Below are 24136 nucleotides of genomic sequence, written 5' to 3'. Positions count from 1 at the left end.
AGCTGGAGACTTGCTTGAATGAGGTAAAACACCAGGGAGAGCTGAAACATCAGTACCCCAAAACCCTAGCTGCATGCCAAGCCCCGTCTCATAGGCCCTTGATGCCGCTGCTCCATACCCTATGTGATCTCCGATCCTCTGGCCCTGCTCCTTTGCCCCACCAGGGCTGTGCTACCCCAAACTCCCACCCCTCTGACACACAGGATCTCAGTGGGATGAGCCTTTAATGCCAGAGATCCACAGACACTTATGATCTCTGCCAGGCCACGCACCACCCCCAGGCCTGCACAGCCCTGCAGGAACTCTGTCTCGCTGGGCACCGCTCCCCAGCCCTGCAGGATCTCACCTGCCAGGCTCCCAAGGCCTGCAAAGCCCTGCAGGAGCTCCATCTCACTGGGTGCGCTCCCCAGACCTGCACAGTCTCCGCTCTGCCTGCCATTCTCCCAAGGCTGGCACAGCCCTGCAGGAGCTCCGTCTCGCTGGGCCATGCTCCTCAGCCCTGCACAATCACTGCTCTGCCCACCACACCCCCAAAGCCTGCACAGCACTGCACAATATTCACTCTGCAAGGCTGTGCCTGTAAGGCCTGAAAAGCCAGGGACCCACACACACACTATTTGCTTGACTGCACCCTCCGAGCCTGTCAAGCCAGGGATCCATAGACACACAGGAGCTCCACTCTGCTGGCCTGCACCCTTCAGGCATGCCAAGCCCACTATCCAAAGGCCTGCTACTTCACCTCAGCTAAAGGCCTCCACCCGAAGGCCCGTGGGACGCCACTAACCATCCACTTGCCACAGGAAGGCTCCACACCTACCTAAGAGACACAAACAGACAGGTCTGGATGCTGAAGAACTAATATCGGAACAACTAAGACTGCAATTCTACTGCTCCAGAACTGGTGATTTTTTTTTTAAGTTTTATTTTTTCCCCTTCTTTAAGGGATTTGCTGCCTGGTTTACTGTTTGATCATCCACCATCCCTACAATTTTTTTTCTCTTTTACTCTCTACTCTATTCCTTTTATCTTTCCATCTCTCTTTTTTATCCTTCTCGCTCAGTTTTGTTAGTATTAATATTGCTACCCAGCTAATACTAAATTACACACAGATCAGGGATAGAAATGTTACCTACTGGAAATATGGGAAGAAGAAAATGGGAAGGAAACTACTCCCCCCCAAAAAAGAAAGTACTGCAGGATTTAGAACGAAATGAAGAAAACGGATACCCAGACCCAGACTCCAACAAAAGATAAACTACACCAAGGAACCCAACGAAGCCCACAAGAACACTCTGAAAGAAGAAATCCTACAAGTAATTAATGAGAATTTCATAGAGATGTTACTAGACATGGTCAACCAAAATGTACAGGAGGCACTCAAGAAATTCCAAGACAACAAAAATAAAGAATATGAGAAACCACAAAAACAAATAAATGAAATCATAGAAGCCCTAAATAAGCACCAAACTGAAATTGAGACCACCACAGAGAGATAAGGGAATTAAGGTAAAAAATTGACAATATTAAAGAGGAAGTAAACCATGATATGGAAAACCTCAGAAAAAAGAATGAAACAGAAATACAAAACAAAATGGAAGGCCATTCAAGTGGAATACAACAAAGAGAAGACAGAATCACAGAACTTGAAGATGAAGTGGCACCTACAGGAAAAACTGAAGAACTATTAATTAAACAACTCAAGACCTGTGAAAAGAAAATACAAGAACTCACTGACTCCATCAAAAGACCAAACTTGAGAATCATGGGCATTGAAGAAGGAGAAGAGGTGCAAGCAAAAGGAATGTGTAATATATTCAACAAAATAATAACAGAAAACTTCCCAAATCTAGAGAAAACTATGCCCATTCAGGTACAGGAAGCCTCCAGAACACCGAACAGATCTGACCAAAGTAGAACCACCCCTCGGCATATTATCATTAAAGCAGCAAGAACAGAGACTAGAGAAAGAATATTGAAGGCTGTAAGAGAGAAAAAACAAATAACATACAAAGGCAAACCCATGAAAATCACAGCAGACTTCTCAACAGAAACATTAAAAGCAAGAAGAGCATGGAGTGAGGTCTTCCAAGCACTGAATGAAAATAACTTCAAACCTAGGATACTCTACCCAGCAAAACTAGCATTCAAAATAGATGGAACAATGAAAGTTTTCTATGATAAGCAGAAACTAAAACAATATATGACCACCAAGCCACCACTACAAAAGATTCTCCAAGGAATTCTGCACACAGAAAATGAAAGCAAACAAAACCATGAAAGGGCAGGCAATACCAAACCACAGGAGAAGAAAAGGTAAGAAAGTAAAGAGTAACACTGATTCAGCTACACATAATCAAACCCTTAACCAACAAAGACAACTACATGACAGGGATCACCATGTATTTATCAATACTAACACTGAATGTTAATGGACTAAATTCCCCCATCAAAAGACACTGATTGACAAACTGGATTAAAAAGAAAGATCCAACAATCTGCTGCCTACAGGAGACCCACCTCATTGACAGAAATAAACACTGACTGAGAGTGAAAGGCTAGAAGAAGATTTACTAAGCCAATGGTCCTGGAAAACAGGCAGGGGTAGCAATACTTATCTCGGACAAAGTAGACTTCAAACTTACTTTGATCAAACGAGATAAAGAAGGACACTCCATACTAATAAAAGGTGAAATACACCAAAAAGAAATAACAGTTATCAACCTATATGCACCCAATGCCAATGCACCCAATTTCACAAATCATACTCTGAAGGGCCTAAAAGCATATAAAGATCCCAGCACAGTGGTAGTGGGAGACTTTAATACCCCCTATCACCAATAGATAGGTCATCCAAACAAAAAAAAATCAATAAAGAAATACTAGAACTAAATCTCACCATAGATCAAATGGACCTAGCTGATGTCTACAGAATATTCCACCCTGCAACAGCACAATACACATTCTTCTCAGCAGCCCATGGAACCTTTTCCAAAATTGATCATATCTTAGGGCACAAAGCAAGCCTCAGCAAATATAAGAAAATAGGAATAATCCCATGCATTCTGTCAGACCACAAATGCATTAAAACTGGAAATCAATAACAAAAACAGCAGCAAAAAACACAAACAACTGGAAGCTGAATAACATGTTACTCAACAATGAATGGGTCACTAATGAAATAAAAGAGGAAATTAAATTAAAAGTTTCTTGGAAGTTAATGAAAATGAAAACAAGACCTACTGGAACCTATGGGACAAAACAAAGGCAGTCCTAACAGGAAAGTTTATAGCCATGAGTGCATATAGCAAAAGGACAGAAAGATCTCAAATCAATGACCTAACACTACAGCTGAAACTCCTAGAAAAACAAGAACAAACAAACCCCAAAATAAGCAGAAGGAAAGAAATAATGAAGGGCTGAAATCAATGAAATAGAAACAACAACAACAAAAACCATACAAAGAATCAATGAAACAAAAAGCTGGTTCTTTGAAAAAATAAATACGATTGACAGACCCCTGGCAAACCTAACTAAAATGAGGAGAGAAAAAACCCAAATCAGTAAAATCAGAAATTCAAAAGGAGAGATAACAACAAACACCATGGAAATCCAGGAAATCATCAGAGACTACTTTGAGAGCCTATACTCTAATACATTTGAAAATCTCGAAGAAATGGACAGATTTCTAGAAACTTACAACCACCCAAAACTGAACCAAGAGGATATTAATCACCTGAATATATCTATAGCACAAAAAGAAATTGAAGCTGCCATCAAGAGCCAACCAAAAAAGAAAAGTTCAGGACCTGACGGATTCACTGCTGAATTCTATCAGACATTTAAGGAAGAACTAATACCAACCCTCCTTAAACTGTTCCATGAAATAGAATGGGAAGGAACACTGCCTAACACATTTTATGAAGCCAATATTACTCTCATCCCAAAACCAGACAAAGACACCTCCAAAAAGGAGAACTATAAGCCAATTTCCTTAATGAACATCAATGCATAGATCCTAAGTAAAATAATGGCAAACCGAATCCAACAACACATCAGAAAGATCATTCACCACAACCAAGTTGGCTTCATCCCAGGGATGCAGGGGTGGTTCAACATATGCAAATCTATAAATGTAATACAGCACATCAATAAAAAGCAAAGACAAAAAACACTTGATCATCTCAATAGATGCAGAAAAAGCCTTTGACAAGATCCAATACCACTTCATGATTAAAGCTTAAGAAAACTAGGAATAGAAGGAATGTACTTCAACACTGTAAAGGGCATATATGACAAACCTACAGCCAACCTCATACTTAACGGTGAAAAACTGAAACCATCCCCCCTAAAATCAGGAACGAGACAAGGATGCCCACTATCCCCACTCCTATTCAACATACTACTGGAATTTCTAGCCAGAGCAATTAGGCAAGAAGAAGAAATAAAAGGAATACAAATAGGCAATGAAACTGTCAAAATATCCTTATTTGCAGACAATATGATCCTATACCTTAAAGACCCAGAAAACTCTATGCAAAAACACTTAGATACCATAAACAGCTACAGTAAGGTGGCAGGATACAAAATGAACCTACAAAAATCTTTAGCTTTTCTATACACCAACAATGAAACAATTCCATTCACAATAGCCTCAAAAAAAAAATCAAATACCTAGAGTAAATGACCTCTACAAGGAAAATTACAAACTCCTGAAGAAAGAGATTGAGGAAGACTACAGAAGATGGAAAGACCTCCTGTGCTGTGCTTATGGATTGGTAGAATCAACATAGTAAAAATGGCTATACTACCAAAAGCAATCTACATGTTTAATGCAATTCCCATCAAAATCCCAATGACTTTCATTGCAGACATTGAAAAATCTACCCTAAAGTTCATTTGGAAACACAAGAGACTGTGAATAGCCAAGGCAATACTCAGCAAAAAGAGCAATGCTGGAGGTATCACAATACCTGATTTCAAACTATATTACAAAGCAATAGCAATAAAAACAGCATGGTACTGGCACAAAAACAGACATGAAGACCAGTGGAAGAGAATACAGGACCCAGATATGAATCCACACAACTACACCCACCTCATTTTTGACAAAGGTGCCAAAAATATATGATGGAGAAAAGACAGCCTCTTCAACAAATGTTGCTGGGAAAAGTGGTTACCTGTCTGCAAGAAACTGAAACTAGATCCATGTCTATCACCCTGTACTAGTATCAACTCAAAATGGATCAAGGACCTAAATATCAGACCTGAAACTCTGAAGTTACTATAGGAAGGAGCAGGAAACACTCTGGAACAAATAGTTATAGGCAAATATTTCCTCAATAGAACTCCAGCAGCCCAGCAACTAAGAGAAAGGATGAATAAATGGGACTTCATAAAATTAAAAAGCTTCTGCACAACAAAAGAAATGGTCTCTAAACTGAAAAGATCACCCACAGAGTGGGAGAAAATATTTGCCAGCTATACATCAGACAAGGGACTGATAACCAGAATATACAGGGAACTTAAGAAACTAAACTCTCCTAAAATCAATGAACCAATTAAGAAATAGGCAACTGAACTAAACAGAACTTTTTCAAAAGAAGAAATTCAAATGGCCAAAAAACACATGAAAAAATGCTCACCATCTCTGGCCATAAAGGAAATGCAAATCAAAACCACACTAAGATTCCATCTCACCCCTGTTAGAATAGCCATCATCCAAAACACCACCAACAAGTGTTGGTGAGGATGTGGGAAAAAGGAACCGTAATCCACTGCTGGTGGGAATGCAAGCTGGTGCAACCACTCTGGAAAAAAATTTGGAGGATTCTTAAAAATCTAAACATAGACCTGCCATTATGATCTAGCAATCCCACTCCTGGGGATATACCCAAAGGAATGCAACACAGGTTACTCCAGAGGCACCTGCACACCCATGTTTATTGCAGCACTGTTCACAATAGCCAAGTTATGGAAACAGCCAAGATGGCCCACAACTGATGAATGGATCAAGAAAATGTGGTATTTATATATAATGGAATTTTATTCAGCCATGAAGAAGAATGAAACCTTATCATTTGCAGGTAAATGGATGGAACTGTAGAACATCATTCTGAGCAAGGTTAACCAGGCTCAGAAGACCAAAAATTGTATATTCTCCCTCATACGTGGACTTTAGCTCCAGGGCAAATACAGCAATGTGGTTGGACTTGGGTCACATAATAAGGGGAGAGCACACATGGGAGGTATGGCGATAGGTAAGAAACCCAAAACATGATAGTATTTGATGTTCCCACTGCAGAGGAACTAATACAGAAACCTTAAAGTGACAGAGGTCAATATGAGAAGGTGATCAGGAACTAGTGAAAAGCTCAGTTAGAGATGAATCAACTTGGGATGTAACACATTTGTACATGGAAGCAATGCTAGGGATCTGTCTGTATAGCTATCCTTATCTCATCTAGCAAAAACACTTCTCTTTTTTATTATTGCTTATACATTCTTCAACAAAATTAGAGATAAGGGCAGAACAGATTCTGCCTGGAAGTGAAGGGGGATGTGAGGGAAAGGGAGGGGACAGAGGGTAAAGGGGTAGCGGGGAGAAATGGCCCAAACAATGTATGGACATATGAATAAACTAATAAAAATAAATAACTAAATAAAAAATAAGCACAGGAAAGGCAGTAAAGACAGCAGGTGGGCGATAAGCCACTCCTTGAAGCAAGGAAGGTAGTGGATCACAGAGCTGATCTCCTGAGCCAGAGAGCAGCATCCGAAACCAAACTATGCTGCAAAACTGAAAAACAAACTGCAAACTGAAATCAAACATAGACAACGGAGGGAGCAGGTGGAACACTGAACCTGCCCCAGAGAAAGGGGGTGGGGCAAAGAAATAAACTCCCAGCTTTGAAATCCCAGTAAACAAACACAGCAACAAACCACCTCCAAAGCAGGACAGGTAGTAGGTCACAGAGATGATCTCTTGAACCAAAGGGCAGCATTCAAGAAAACAGGTGACTAAAACCACCAAATAACCTATCAAGTACATAGTTGTGCAGTATAAAGTGGAGCAATGAGAAGAAGAAGAAGGGATGGAAACCATTCTCCTCGAAAAAAACAATACAGGATTAAAAGAAAATGAAGAAAATGGATATCCAGTTCCTGACCTCAACAAAACAGTGATAAATGACACTAAGGAACCCAGCAATGCCCACAAAACACGCCCAAAGAACAAATCTTGCAAGAAATCCCTGAGAATTTTATGGAGAAGATACTAGACCTGGTTAACAAAAATGTACAGATGCATTCAAGAAATTTCAAGAAACCAAAAATAAAGAATATGAGAAAACACAGAAACAAACAAATGAACTCAGAGGAGCCCTAAATAAACATCAAAGTGAAACAGACAACACTATATAAATAGAAAGATAAACAAATGAAAGATGAAAATAAAAAAATATTAAAGAGGAAGTGACCCAAGACATGGAACGCCTCAGAAAAAAGAATCAAACAGAAACGCAAAACACAGTGGAAGATCACTCCAGCAGACTAGAACAAGTGGAAGACAGAATCTCAGAACTCAAAGATAAAATAGAAATTAAGCAAAAAACTGAAGAACTGTTAGTCAAACAATTCAAGACCTGAGAAAGACCAAATCTGAGAATCATGGGCATTGAAGAAGGAGAAGAGGTCCAAGAAAAGGGTTGTAATATAGTCAATAAGATAATAGCAGAAAATGTCCCAAATCTCTAGAATGTTTTTCCCATTCAGGCACAGGAAGCCTCCAGGACACCAAACAGACTTGACCAAAATAGAACTATCCCACAGCATATTATCATTAAAAGAACAAGTGCAGAGAATAGAGAAAGAATACTGAAGGCTGTAAGAGAGAAAAAGCAAATAACATATAAAGGTAAACCCATCAAAATCACAGCAGATTTCTCAACAGAAACCTTAAAAGCAAGAAGGACATGGAGTGAGGTATTTTGAGCAGTAAAACAAAATAATTTAAGTCCTAGGATACTCTATCCAGCAAATCTATCATTCAAAATACATGGGGCAATAAAAATCTTCCACAATAAGCAGAAACTAAAACAATATATGACCACCAAGCCACCACTACACAAGATTCTTCAAGGAATTCTGCACACAAAAATGAAAGCAAACAAAACCATGAGAGAACAAGCAGTACCAAACTACAGGAGAAGAAAAGACAAGGAATCGGAGAGTAGCACTGACTCAGCTGCACACAATCAAATACTTAAACAACAAAAACAACTAAATGACAGGAATCACCACATACCTATCAATATTAACACTGAATGTCAATGGACTCAGCTCCCCCATCAAAAGACGCCATTTGGCAAACTGGATTAAAAAGGAAGATCCAACAATCTGTTGTTTACAGAAGACCAGTCTCATTTATGGAAACAAACAATGGCTCGGGGTGAAGGACTGGAAGAAGATTTATCTAGCCATGGCCCCCAAAACAAGCAGGAGTAGCAATACTTATATCAGACAAAGTGGACTTCAAACCTAAATTCATCAAAAGAGAAAAAGAAGGTAACTTCATAGTAATAAAATGAGCAATACATCAAGAGCAATAACAATTATCAACTTATATGCACCCAATGTCAGTGCACCCAACTTCATTAAACATACACTAAAGGATTTAAAATTGTATATAGACCCCAATGCAATATTTAGTGGGAGATTTTAATACCCCTCTATCACCAAAAGATAGATCATCCAGACAAAAAAATCAATGAAGAAATCCTGGAACTAAATGATACCATAGACCTACTGGACCTGACAGACATCTACAGAATATTCCACCCTGCAACAGCACAATACACATTCTTCTCAGCAGCCCATGGAACTTTCTCCAAAATAGACCATATCTTAGGTCACAAAGCATGTGTCAACAAATACAAGAAAATTTAAATAACCCCTTGCATACTATCTGATCACAATGCAATAAAACTAGAACTCAACAACAAAAGCAAGAGCAGAAAATACACAATTGGAGACTGAACAACACATTGCTCAGTGATCAGTGGGCCATAGAAAAGATAAGACAATAGAGAAAAACAAGAACAAGCAAAACCCAAATCAAACAGAAGGAGAGAAATAATAAAAATAAGGGCTGAAATTAATGAAATAGAGACCAAAAAATTGTACAAAGAATCAGCAAAACAAAAAGCTGGTTCTTTGAAAAAAATAAACAACATTGACAAACCCCTGGGAAATCTCACTAAAATGAGGAAGGAAAAGACCCAAATCAGTAAAATCAGAAATGCAAAGGGGGAGATAACAACAAACACCATGGAATTCCAGGGAATCATCAGAGACTATTTTAAGAACCTATACTCCAATAAATTTGAAATCTTGAAGAAATGGACAAATTATACTTATGACCATCCAAACTGAACTAACAGGATATTAACCACCTAAACAGATCTATAACAAGAAATGAAATTGAAGCAGCAATAAAGAGTCTCCCAAAAAAGAAATGTTCAGGACCTGCTGGATTCTTGGCTGAATTCTATCAGATTTTTAAAGAAGAACTAATACCAACTGTCCTTAAACTTTTCCACAAAATTGAAAGGGAAGGAAGACTGCCTAACTCATTCTATGAAGTCAGTATTACACTTAACTGAAAACCAAAGCCACCTCCAAAAAGAAGAACTATAGGCCAATCTCCTTAATGAACATAGATGCAAAAAAATCCTCAATAAAATAATGGCAAACCAAATCCTACAACACATCAGAAAGATCATTCAACACGGCCAAGTCAGCTTCATCCCAGGGATGCAGGGATGGTTCAACATATGCAAATCTATAAATGTAATACAGCACATTAATAGAAACAAAGACAAAAACGACTTGATCATCTCAATAGATGAGAAAAAGCCTTCGACAAGATTCAACACCACTTCATGATAAAAGCTCTAAGAAAACTAGGAATAGAAGGAATGTACCTAAACATTGTAAAGGCTATATATGACAAACCTACAGCCAACATCATACTTAATGGAGAAAAGCTGAAACCACTTCCCCCAAAATCAGGAGCAAGACAAGGGTGTCCACTCTCCCCACTCCTATTCAACATAGTTCTCAAATTCCTAGCCAGATCAGTTAGGCAAGAAGAAAAATGAAAGGAATATAAGTAGGTAAAGAAACTGTCAAAGTATCTCTATTTGCAGAAAACAAGATCCTATACCTCAAAGACCCAAAAAAACTCTACCCAAAAACTCTTAGACACCATAAACAGCTTCAGCAATGTAGCAGGATACAAAATCAACTTACAAAAATCATTAGCTTTTCTATATACCAACAATGAACAAATTGAGAAAGAATATATGGAAACAATTCCATTTGCAGTAGCCTAAAAAAAAATCAAATACCTAGGAGTAAACTTAACAAAGGATGTGAATGACTGCTACAAGGAGAACTACAAACCCCTGAAGAAGGAGACTGAGGAAGACTATAGAAGGTGGAGAGATCTCCCATGCTCATGGATTGGTAGAATTAACATAGTAAAAAACAGCTATACTGCCAAATGCAATCTACATGTTCAACACAATTCCCACCAAAATCCCAATGACATTCTTCACAGAGATTGAAAAATCTACCCTAACATCCATTTGGAAACACATGAGACCATGAATAGCCAAGGCAATACTCAGCAAAAAGAGCAATGTTGGAGGTATCACAATACCCAACTTCAAACTATATTATAGAGCCATAGCAATACAAACAGCATGGTACTGGCAAAAAAAAAAAAAAAAAAGATATAAAGACCAGTGGAACAGCTTAGAGGACCCGGTGTGAATCCACCTATCCAGCTATGTCCACATTATTTTTGACAAAGGCTCCAAAAACATATGATGAAGAACAGACAGCCTGTTCAACAAATGTTGCTGGGAAAAGTGGCTATCTGCCTTTAGAAAACTGAAACTAGATCTATGCCTATCACCCTGTACTAGAATCAACTCAAAATGGATTAAGGAACTTAATATCAGACCCGAAACTCTGAAGTTAGTACAGGAAAGAGCAGGGAATGCTCTGGAAGCAGTAGGTATAGGCAAGGATTTCCTCAATAGAACCCAGTAGCCCAGCAATTGAGCAAAAGGATATACAAATGGGGCTACATGAAATTAAAAAACTTCTGCACAACAAAAGAAATGGTCTCTAAACTAAAGACACCACCCACAGCATGGGAGAAAATATTTGCCAGCTATACATCAGACAAAGGACTGAGAACCAGAATATACAGGGAGCTCAAAAAACTAAACTCTCCCAAAATCAATGAACCAATAAAGAAATGGGCAACTGAACTAAACAGAACTTTTTCAAAGGAAGAAATCCAAATGGCCAAAAACACATGAAAAAATGCTCATCATCTCTGGCCATAAAGGAAATGCAAATCAAAACCACACTAAGATTCCATCTCACCCCTGTTAGAATAGCCATCATTCAAAACATCACCAACAAGTGCTGGTGAGGATGTGGGAAAAAGGAACCGTAATCCACTGCTGGTGGGAATGCAAGCTGGTGCAACCACTCTGGAAAAAAATTTGGAGGATTCTTAAAAATCTAAACATAGACCTGCCATTATGATCTAGCAATCCCACTCCTGGGGATATACCCAAAGGAATGCAACACAGGTTACTCCAGAGGCACATGCACACCCATGTTTATTGCAGCACTATTCACAATAGCCAAGTTACGGAAACGGCCATGATGCCCCACAACTGATGAATGGATCAAGAAAATGTAGTACTTGTACACAATGGTATTTTACTCAGCCATAAAGAAAAATGAAATCTTATCATTTGCAGGTAAGTGGATGGAACTGGAGAACATCATTCTGAGCGAGGTCAGCCAGGCTCAGAAGACCAAAAATCATATGTTCTCCCTCATATGCGGACTTCAGATCTAGGGCAAATGCAGCAATGTGGTTGGACTCAGATCACAAAAAAAGGGGAGAGCACATACGGGAGATATAAGAATAGGTAGAAAACCGAAAACATGAACGTGTTTGATTTCCCCACTCCAGAGGAACTAATACAGAAACCTTAACGACAGGTTATCACTAGCAGGGGATCAGGACCAATGTAAAGATCAGTTAGAGATGAATCAACATGGGTCGTAACACATGGGTACATGAGAGCAATAGTAGGAATATTTCTGTATAGCTATCCTTAACTCAACTAGCAAGAACGCTTTGTCTTATTATGCTTATGTCTTTTCTTCAACAAAATCAGTCACAAGGGCAGAATGGGACCTGCCTGAAACTGAGGGGGGGGGGAGCAGGGTGGAGAAATGACCCAAACAATGTATGCACATAATAAAAAAGAAAAAAAAAAGGAAAAAAAAAAGAAAATGTAAACATCAAACATTTTAACAGAAATACCTTTCCCTTGGCCCAACTAATTTTGAGTGACACTGGATCCTGATGAATAGGACAAATTAGCTACAAAGTGTACCCACGTGTAGCTGAATAAATTGAGGTGTTAGCTAGAGTTATTTTGTGTTTTTCTCCTGAAAACTAAAGAATATCAGCCAAAAAAGATCAATTTGGGTTTTGGCATAATTAGTACTGATCGCTTCTCAGTGGAGGTACAGTCGTTAGGAATGTAGCTCATGACTCCTTAGTGCCACTACTGATTTGTGACAGAGAAACATGACACGGTATTAAAAATGGCACTTCCTCCCTTCCTATGGGAAAAGATAGCTATGACTGTTCTCGCTGTGGAGCTGAATAAGGAACTGTGCACAGCTCTCCTTTCTGATGTAATTTTAGAGTGAAATCTGATCTGTCCCTGATTCTCACAAAGCTGTTAAAGTGCAGACTGCATAAAAGTCTATGACAATAATAGATTTAAGCTGTGCTCTTACTTCTTGGCCCATGGACAAGTTTCCTAGCCTGGTTATCTAGGAAGAAGGCCCCTAGACAATTCTCAAACTCCTCATATTCTTCTATTAAATTCCCTTTGCTTAAGTTGAAGTAGTTTCTCATGTTTGCAACTAAAGGATGCACTCTTTTCCCTCTCAGCTTATCTTTCATAAAATCACTATATTGAAACAAGGACAAGTTTTTATTGACAACTAAAATCCCTATTCATTACACTGCCTAACCCATTCTAAAGGGGAAGAAAGTTTTTGAAAGAATGACTAATATTCTTAAGAACAGCTTTTAAAAAGCTTTGTTTTAAACTGTTTTCTCAATAAGGAGAAAGACCATATTTAATGGTGCTTGAGAGAGATAATATCTAAGAACTCTAGTAACAGAGTAAACTGGAAGATATATTTGTCTTGAGTTTAGATGGCTATCTACCAAAACACCAAGTCTCTTATTTTAGAAAAATAAAAGACTTTTATACTCTAAGTCAATACCTCAGCATTCATTTAGAGGAAAAGTGCCTTATCTGACCTAGACATTTTACTAGGCATTTAACACATTTTAAAATTTTAATTCTCAATATTTATATGCCAGTAAGCAATACTTATCAAGTTCTTCTATGTGGCAGACATTGCCCTATGGTCAAGGAATACAACAATGAACAAGAAACACCCAGCCAGGGCAGTAAGAATCCTTTCTATATTCACATAGAGGGTGAGTTCATGGCATAAAGACTAGTTTTTCTGTGTACACGCAGTCACATTCTTTGAATTATTTGATTATATTTAGTGAGTAGCTTCTCTTTATTCTAAGCAAACAGATAATTGAATCAATATAGATAGGCTTAAAATGTTCAATAGAGTTATTTTAGTGACCACTAGTTTATGAATCTTAGAGTATTTTATTTCTTGACACCAGTATTTGCCAATATTTTGGGTTCAAAAATACTTCCACATTTGATCTTCGGTATAAAACACCCAATGAAAACTGTATTTGTTATTTATGAAAAATTGTAGAGAATGACACTGCACCTAATGTTTACAGTCAGTCACTTCTTTTCTCTGCATCTTTCCTGATATCCAGGACTGCTAGATGAGTAGGTGCTCAGCATCCTGAAGTCCAAATATGAAGACCATGGGTAGAGAGAGCTGGAAGACAACGCAGACAGGTTCCAGGACGACAAACAGACCTAGAAATCTTATGGGTCTCAAAGTGGAAAACGACTGCTGAATCATTGAATTGACACCAATGAGAATGTTAAAGACACCTCAAAACAGTCCTGGGCACGGTGCCTAGCTCAAGAGTATGGAAGAATGTAAACCTGTAAAAGAGGGAACTTAACATTCTGTGGACTCCAGGACGTAGTTTAAATATTGCAGTCGTTTAAGTTCTCCTTTCTACTGTTCTAGTTGGCTTGCCTCCACATAGAACCAAGGTTTTGAATTGAAAGGTTTAATATTTGCTTATTAAAATGACTCATTTTTGATTAAATGTGAGTTTCTCAACAGGCTTCACACAGAATGATGTGAATGATCTGCAAGTGTACCAGGCACTGGAATTTAAGGGCGGTGTTTCTAAGGTTGTCTGCTAGGGGTTTTAATGCTGAATTAAAATACCTGTCCTCATTCCTCAGGTTTAGGGCTTCAGTCCATCTCGGTCCTTTTCTTGAATTTGTTCAAGAGTACCATAAAAGGAGGGCCACTGTAGGGCCCTTTCCCTTTAGGAATCGAGGCAATTCATAAAGTACAAGTTAGGAAGGTCAGGGAGAGGAAAGCTGAGGGCCAGTATTCTCCAGCACACCAAGTCAAGGCTTCTGTGGTCACAGGCCGCTCACCAGCCCCGGGAAGGAACTGAGGACAAGCGGGCTGGGTGCTACAGATCCATCCGTCGCCGCAGCGGCCGCAGCCGTGGCTGTGCATGCGACTCAGAGGTCCGCGGCGCAGGTGCCCGAGAGCTCCTAGGGGTGCTGCGCGGTGGGGGGGACTTCCGGGGAGAGCGGGCGTGCGCGCTGGCTCGCCAGTAGCGGGGGGACGCTGCGGGGCGGAGAGGGGAGGGGAGCGTGCGCGCTGGCTCTCCAGCCGAGGGAGACGTGGGGGCGGGGCGCTGCGCGGGCTCGCCGGGGGGGAGTGGGGGGGGGAAGGGGGCGGAGTCGCTTAGGCGTCCGCACCCGCCGCGGGGCTGCCTAGCGAGGTGCGTCTCCAGGCTGACTTGGCCGCCTGGGGCAGAGCGAGCGCGACTTGCCACCTGCAGTGCTGGCTGGGGCTTTTTATTTACTGGGGAACACTGTTTCCCTGCAGGAGGATCCGGAGCGCGCAAAGAGGCAAGCACGCGCACAGACACTCACACCGCATGCACACGCACACAGACAGACACAGACACACAGACACAGACACACACACACACAGACACACACACACACAGACACACACACACACACACAGACACACACACAGACACACACACACAGACACACACACACACACACACACACACACACACACACACACACACACACACACACACACACACACTAGCGCGCTTCTTCATCACTACTGCATCCCCAACCCGGCAGAGCGAAGCCACTGCAGTTTCTCGTAACCCCATCATCGTGGGGCGAAGCAGAGCCATTGTGCATCAGGCAGAACCCGGTGCCTGTGCTGCCGCCTTGGGTACAAAACCCAGCAGACCGCTCACCCATCGGGTAAGCCAGTCTCTCTCCTATTCGGGGTCTAACCTATACCGGGTTGGTGAGGGGCTGCTGGTGCGCTAGAGGGGGCGAGACCTGGAGTTGAAATCTCAGGGGTATGAGCATCTATCAGAGTCGTCTACCAGGAGTAATTACTACTCGGGTTACTTATTCCACCAACCCTGGAGTTGCTCCCCCTTTTTCCTCCTCACCCCCCCAGCCCAATATGCACTATGCTCCTTGGTTGCCACGGAGACTTACTAAAACATCAGCCTTGGGACATCTGTTGAAAGAACTGCTTTCTTAAATACTGCTATTTATTTTGATTTTTAAAATAAAATAGACACTGAAGACCTTGTGACAATTCTGTATCCGTTAATTTGTATTCAGATAACGGTTTCATTCAACTTCAAGAAAAGCTGTAATTGCACTATGTGATAATGCTTTTAAACGGATTCACCAGATGAATTTTTCAACGGACGGTGTCTTGAATCATAAATTACTAGCATTTTGGTGATCATATAAAGAAAGCCTATTCCGTTTTAAAGCCCCTCTCCCCCCCTATTTCCAGTTGTTTGCAGTTCACTTAGGTGTGATTATCTCAACACTAAGAGAGATGATGTTATTGTGGTTCCCCACACCAGGATGCTCTTCTGTGTAATTTGACCAGAACAGGAAAACATATTTGTGAATTCCTAAGGTAAAATCATAGCACTCATAGCATACATCTTTGATAACATTTCTGTATCTACTACATCATTATTTAAGTGCAGTTTTCTGCACCTCTGCCATTTCTGAAATTCTGTTTTTTAAAACTCTTACTAGATTTTTGGGAGATATATCTATATCTGTATGCTGATAGAGACAGATATAAAATGTGTGCCTTGGCTTAATATTCCAGAGGCTAAGCTTTTAGAGATCGTATTAAAATTTTGATTTTTTCTGATGTGTTGAATCCTTTCTAAGACACTAATGAGGCCCATGAACGACATCAGGGACCCTTATTTCACAGGAATCCCTAATACATAAGTTGCCAGTTTTGTTTTGAGGCCTCAGGTGCCTAGTGGGTGAACTTATAACACAGCTCCTGAAGGCATCAACAATCTGGTAATTACAATTTGCACTGATTTCATTCCTCCATCACAAACAGAAATGGCTTAGTAAAAATCCAATGGCATTCATCAATTCATTTTGTTTTCTTTCCATATCTGTTCTGCCTCTTGTTAAATATAGAAAGAGAAATATTGCAATTTTCTTTAATTTAGATGCCAAACTATGTCACACAGGATATAATAATATGAGGAGCAAGGATGTCAAATAATAACTGATGTAGGTAAAGGGGATTTATAAAACTCACAGTGAGCTAGGAGATAAAGATGGTAAACACTTTACAATATAGTGTACAAAGCACTTCTATGAAGTTTTCTTTTAGTCTTCACAATCACCAGATGGTTAAGAACTTACCTTTAATATAAAGCTGAGGAATCCAAGACTCAGAACCTTGCAGAAAGTCACAGAGCTAGTAGGTTGGGAAGCCCTTTATGAATTCCAGCTCTTTCCCTTTAAAAAAAACTGTTGGGGTCTGGCAGATGAGATAAAGGAAGGGAGCAGGCCTGATGGGAGACATGTGCCAACTTTTCAAGGAGTTTCTGAATTTTTCATGTAAAGTGTCCTTAATCTTAAAAACAGTGAGGATCACACTAAAAATGTCTCCTGGCCACATGTGGCCTATAGCCTGCCAGTTTGCAATCTATAAGTGCTGAGGTCTCATCCAATTCTATGGCATTATTCTCTAATAAAATACTGATGTGAATCAATACATCATCAGTATGAGAGTGATCAGGAGTTTTCAGATTTTAGCATTAAAGTCTCTAATAAATACTCTATGTCTGTTCTTTGATAAACAGGCTCACATTTGTTTCTGAAGTTTCCTGTGTCTCTTTCCTGTAATATCTCAGAGAAAACAAAAGAGCATGAAACGCTCACAAATAGGAATTTTTGAATCTGGTGAAGCAACAGCATTTCTAGTTTAAAGCTTCTTATGTTCCTGGCTCAATTTTTTCTTGGTATAGGGCTAAGAAGTATAGCAAAAGTCAGTTGAATGCCTCTGTACCCACAAGTTCTGTGAACAGGTAAAAAAGTATTTGAAAAAAGCTGAATTCACAGAACATATACAGACTTTCTTTTCTTGTCATTATTCCCTAAACAATACACTGTAACAAGTATTCATATAGTATTGACATTGTATTAGGTGTTTTAAATCATTTAGAGATGATTTAAGTATATAGGAAGCTATATGCAAATACCATGTCACTTTACACTATAGATTTTGATATCTGTGGAAACAATTCCCCAATTGAACTGAGGGAAAACTTAACTCATCATTGTAGGAAGAGGTTGAATAAAATGTTGGTCAGTAAAAGAAGCATTCTGAGGTTTTCAATAAATGTTTCCTATTAAGTCATTAAGTAGTTAGTTAAAATCCACCATAGAATACTGCAAGATGCCAAAGGAACAAAAACCATGGAACTTAAAAGGAACATTACATTCTAGCACCTTGCCATAAAAAATGGTGTTTACTCCTTAAATGAAACTTGAAATGAAGCAAATACCTTTTGAGAAGCTGCCATTTTCTTGTGCTTCTACTAATGCTATAGAGATATCAGGGGACTTCACTAAAGCAGATGGTCTGTAAAAAGTGTTCATTATTTTATTTATATTATTTCTTTTGTGGATCCAGACTGGTGTAGTTTAAGGAAAAAACAAAGGAGCCAAAAGGTGTCAGCAGTGGCTTCTAATGGTTCTCTCATTGTAAAATCACTGTCTAGGAGGATGAAAAGATTTCAGTTTTCATTTTATTCCACCCCAGTGAAGAGCTAGACAGGTGTTAGTTGATATTGTTTTGCCATGTTCTGACTGAATGCTGTGGAGATCCCCTCAGAGCAAACAACCATATTGCTTGTGGTGGCATCACTTTTTGAGCACCTTCTATGTATAAGCTACCTTCCATAAATCTCTGTTAAATTTACAATGTCCTTATAAAGTAGGTGTCTTATTTCCCTTTTACAGATGAGAATCCAAGACTAAGTGAAGTTAAACAGGATCAATGAAAGAAAACTTTAAATCTTGAGCCACTTCACCAGCCCTATTTTTGTGAAGGATTTTTTGAGATAGGGTTTTGCAAACTATTTGCCCAGGCTGGCTTTGAACCATGATCCTCCTGATCTCTGCCTCGTGAGTAGCTAGGTTTACAGGCATGAGGCACCAGCACCCGGCCTGTAATTGCAATTTTGAGGCAGTTATATGTTAAATGTTATATGGAAATATAAGATTCTGGACTGGAGATGTAGCACAGTGGTAGAGTGTGTGCATGCATAATGCCCTTGCCACTACAAAAAAAATCCATTGAAGTACAGACACAGGGAAAAATAAAAAATACTGTGATTATGGGGATCGGTTAAGTCCCTGTGCAGGAGAGTGCTGGACTTGTGGACTTGATGGCAGGACCTGATTATATTAAATGAAGATCCTTTTACTTATTGAAAGGTGGGAGACTGCCAGATAGTCAAGTTGGAAATAAGAGTTGAGAGGACAATGTTAGTGATATCTGATAGTAATGAGCCAATGATAGCTGAAGGGATAATGAAAGCTATGGGAAGAAATATGTCTCCAAGATAGGAGTGCAAGAAGGAACTGGAAATGGGTGAGAGGGAATAGAGGCAAGCAAGTTGGTGAAAGAGACCAGGAGAGGTGTCTGTGCCTCCTGAATAGCTAGGATTACAGGTGTGAGCCACCAGCACCCAGTTTAGGTACACTTTTGATTAAGTCATATCTCATATCTGTGAACAAGAAAGAAGAAATGTGAGCTGTATATTGGCCATTTGAAAAGCTATACTTCAATCTACAGGAAAACCTTTGGTGACAGGTAGATACCTGCTTTTATCCTTGTTGGGTTAACATTATTATTGGTTTCCTCAATGGGGATATGAAAGATAGGTGTGAAACACAGATGAATTGGACTTGGATTTAAGTTCTAGGTATGTAGTGACAGGGTGAGAGAGCTGCATGTCAGAATGATCACGTAGGTAACAGGATGAAATAAAACAGAAAACCTTAGAGGTAGAGTCTGGCACTAGAAACACTTTAAAAGTAGGAGGAATTTTAATTCCCACCAGGTAAAATATAAGACAGAATTATGATTTGCCCTTCATAGATGTACTTAGAAAGTAACGGAAAACATAGTGAACAAAAAAAGGAACCTCTTTCTTATTAAACTGGGTTATTTGGTGAGGATAGAGATAGACTTAGCTATGTCTTATGTCTTCTGTACTTTTTCCAGAGTTTCTTCCAGTTTGCAGAGTTGGTCTTCAGAATTTACTCTAGAACATCTTGCTCTTGCTGGGAATTAATTGATGGAATCACTTTTTTCCTGGTCCTCACATTTCTCATTGGGTCATTTATTTCCAGAGCCTTTATGTAAGAGGTGCTGAGCAGGAGGAAGCACTTTACTTTCTTCCTGTTTCTTTTTGTTCTTGCCCTGTTTCATTTGCACATTGTGATGCATCAATGCATTTAATATAACTTGATTTAGACATATGGCACTATAAATTTTGGTGAAATTTTGAAAAGAACTAGTAGAAAAAAATAGTTTCACAAACTTGTCTTGGAGTCACATTAGTTCTGCATATGGCAAAAAGCACTGAAAGCTATAAATTTGTCTAAAATAGCTTTTCCTTTACAAGGTTGAAATCACCAACCTGATAAGATGATTTTTAAATGAAGGAAAATCTTTGGCAGTTTTCATGGACTCTTGACAACATTCTCCTACATATTTATTTGAGGCATAATATATTCTAATTTCTATGCCAGATGAATTGGTTCCAGTTACAGAGAAGCAGGGCTACTCCCCCTCCCCATTCCCCATCCTCACAGTACAACTGATTTGGCACACACGATATTGATGGAATAAGTCGTCCCATCCTGGCTGATTGCTTCAGTGGGAACACATTTGATATTAATGGCACAGACAATGAGAGCAGTGGAGGAGGCATTTTGCAATTTTTTATGACACAAATTCTGATACCTCATTTTAAATCATTACTTTGAAGCCTTATTATTTATGATTTTTAGTTCTACAATTGAAAATGCAAGGTAGCATGGCACAACCAGAAGAAAAGAGCCTTGGGACCTGGATTTGAATACTAAATCTGATACTTTTTGGCTCTGTGATTCATAGTCCAGTAACATATTCCTTCTAGGTCTTATTCCCTATAAATGAGAATTCTATTACCCAGCTTATAGGTTTTCTTAGTCCATTTTCTGATGTTATAACTGAATATAGCAGAATAGGAAATTTATTAAAAAATTTGAGGTATATATTTGGACAGGGCACTGTGGCTCACAGCTGTAATCCCAGTTATGCAAGAGGCATAGGTAGTCGGATCACAGTCCAAGACTAGTGTATGGCAAAAAGTGCAAGACCCTATCTGAAAAATAACAAAAGCAAAAAGGGCTGGGGAGTTGCTTAAGTGATAGAGTGCTTGCCTAGCTATCGTGGGATCCTGTGTTTAAACTCCAGCACTACCAAAATAATAATAATAATAATAATAGAGGTTTTTTTAAACTCATGGTTCTTGAAGTTAGGAAGTCCAAGAACATGGCACCAAAATCTGGTGAAGTGCTTTCTATTGCATCCTAATGTAGCAGAGGACATCACATAGCAAAACAGAGCAAGCTTGCTAGCTCTGACCTCTCTTCTTCCTATAAATAGCTGCTAAAGTACACATGGAGGTTCCACTCTCTTCATCTCATCTAATTCTAATTATCTCCCAAAGACCTCCCACCTCCAAATACCATTAACATATAACTTTGGGGATTGAGTTTCTAACACATGAGTCCTGGGGGACACTCCCAAACCATAGAATAGGGCCATCCTAAGATTGTGAGATGTGCATTGAAATGTCTAAAACAATCCCTGGTATATAATAAAAACTCATACTTTTTAATTCCTTGCCTCTGCATGTCTGGGGGTTAATGGTGTGCTTCCTCTTTGGCAAACCGCTTCCCTTTCTTTTCAGCAGCTTCTAGAGCTCCAATCTGGCCACAAGGATAAGGAGGGAGGGTCAGTTCCTTCTACCCAGGAACTCTCAGGAACTCTGTTATAGGATCTCTTCATGAACCACCAGCTACAGAAAGCACAGAGCTAGCCCTTGTTGTTCCTCATAGAATTAGTAATACAAACACCAAGTACCTGGTCGGTACAGCCCTCTTATCCTTTCTGCAAGGTCAATTTCTAGTTGCCTACATCTTCCTAGACAGCTAGGAGTTTCCCATCATGCTGAATTATGTAAATTTTATGAAAAGGTCAGACACTCACCAGGCTCAAAGAAAAAACTCCTCATACTCTCTTTCAAGTCAGATAGGATTATTTTCTCCCCAAAGAATACTTTCTAGTTAAATGTATTTTTTCTCTATATCACTGCCTTCCTATTTCTCCCCCAGAAATTCCTCATCCTTGCAAGGATGAGAGTAATTTTTCTGCATATCTTGAGTATCATTTGGGTCTCCGATGATCTAGGAGTACAAATGAGATTAGTGTTTTGACTTAGTTCAGCTTACAGGCTAAGGGGCAACCCAGACAATGAAATTCCTGGCTCTTCACCATACTGGCAACTTTTGTAGTAGTGGTAACAAAGAACATTTGTAGGAAGTTAGCATTAACAGTAGACTTAGGAATCCATAGACCAAGCTAAGTTCTATTTTCATCATATAATGGACTTCAAAGCACATCCTTAAAGAAAAGATTGTTTCTTTTGCCAAATGTGCTCTGCTTATCCCAGGTAGGCTTGTGTGCATGTGTTTACTTCAGTGTTTTCAAAAACATGTTGCAATTTCATCTTTTATGTGTTTTGGGTAGTTGTTAAATAAGTTATTTATATATCTAAAGCAAGAAAGTCATAGGAAATTGTTAATAGTAAGAATAATCATTTGTCAAAGACATAAAATCCTCTAATGGTTTCTTTGTGACTCCAGAAAAGAATATGGTTAAAAAATGTGGATATTAACTATAGTGAGGTGAAGATTATGGGATGAAACATATGGTAGCCAAGATGATGTCAGTGCTGGTCTGCATCACATACACAGACCAGCAAAGTTACAAAATCATGTTACTAGGAAAAAAAAAAGTCTCTTCTAAATGTGAAGATTTTGGCTTTATTATCAACCACTCCCCAAGTGACAGATATGGTTATTATTTTGGAAACTTATCTTCATAAATGAGGTAGCTTTCTGGTTGGAAGAAATTTGTTTTGATAGAATCTTTCTTTGACTTGCTTCCTCATTTACTCTATTCATCATTCCCTGAAGGGAGACTTAAAAGAATGCCGTTCTTGTGATAGGCAGTGGTGTAGATATAATCAAATAACCCTTCAGATACAAAAATACTCACTAGTCTTTTCCAGCCTGATGTCCTTGAGCTAATGTGGCTGATTTTTTTTGAGAATGCAAAGCCTAAAGAATTAAGAAATCAAGGTTTTGTTTTTTTATTCTATAAAACCTTTTATTACCTACACTCTGATTTAATTTGGACACAGCTTATCTTCTTTAGCTTTGGGTTAAAACTATTTATCATTTATTGGAGATATTTAATATCACCTCTAGATGGGGTTTCCTAATTGATCACATGTTATTTGAGAAACTCATGCACAGTTCCTAGCTTACTACATAATCTTTAACTTGGCTTTTTACTGAAATTTTAATTCATTAATCTTAGTGTCATCTGTGGGGTTTTATGATAAATTTCCCTTCTCTAACCTTGTAATCTTGCACAAATTTGTCAGTTTTTTAAATTCCTGTTTCCTGTTGTCCTATTAATGCTGCACATCAGGTTTCTAGTTAACTTGCTGGAGCTTTGAGGCTTCCAGAAGAGCACTACCTGAGTTAGCAAGGATTTAACAAGGCTTTTTCTTAAGGCAGTTTGCACCTGTGGTGGCTGGGGTCACAAAGTGATATTTCTGTGGAGTAAGGAGAGGCTGGGGGTGGCACAATGAGGTGACTGGGAACAAGGACGAGAGGAATTAGATCTTCTGTGTCCACTCTACAGGGAGGCTTGGAGAGAACTCTGTGTCCGAGTTTCCTCTGTAAATTAGAATAGCATGAAGAATCTTACTTTCCTCATACCACTGTTTATGAGAGGAAAATTATTTATGATTTAAAAGTGCTGTGTTTATATTGAAAGTGCTTTGTTAGATTGCTTTTAATTGGTCATTCTGGGATCTTGATTTAGAGACTCATGTATTTGCCACTGTTCTATAAATAAGTCTAGTTCAAAAGTTTGCAGCCAGGCTGATCCTCAGAATTACTCAGAATGACCTGGAAGTGCTTTAAAAATTTTGATTCCTGGAACCTGTGTACATACTATGTTATTATCTGCACTGAGCCCTATTAAAACTCCTCAATTGAATGATTCTGATAATAGGTCTAACTTGGGAGGCACTGTCTAGAGCACAATGAGTTGCTTATACTCTGCTTCTTATTCCCACCTC

At 39.2% G+C, this 24136-nt stretch overlaps 1 protein-coding gene across 5 annotated transcripts in view; it reads left to right on the top strand.

Annotated features, from left to right (window-relative positions):
• The first annotated feature begins 15076 nt into the window (after nt 1-15076).
• Klhl32 (kelch like family member 32) overlaps nt 15077-24136 on the top strand; it is a 190274-nt gene continuing 181214 nt past the window's right edge. For all 5 annotated transcript variants that reach the window (XM_074077904.1, XM_074077905.1, XM_020187154.2 and 2 more), the window contains exon 1: nt 15077-15608. The gene's annotated coding sequence lies outside the window, so the exon portion shown is untranslated. The remainder of the gene's footprint in view (nt 15609-24136) is intronic.

Source organism: Castor canadensis, chromosome 1, assembly GCF_047511655.1.
Source record: "Castor canadensis chromosome 1, mCasCan1.hap1v2, whole genome shotgun sequence".
Classification (NCBI taxonomy): Eukaryota; Metazoa; Chordata; class Mammalia; order Rodentia; family Castoridae; genus Castor; species Castor canadensis.
Note: the sequence above shows the minus strand (reverse complement) of the source record. Positions and strands in the feature narration are given on the sequence as shown.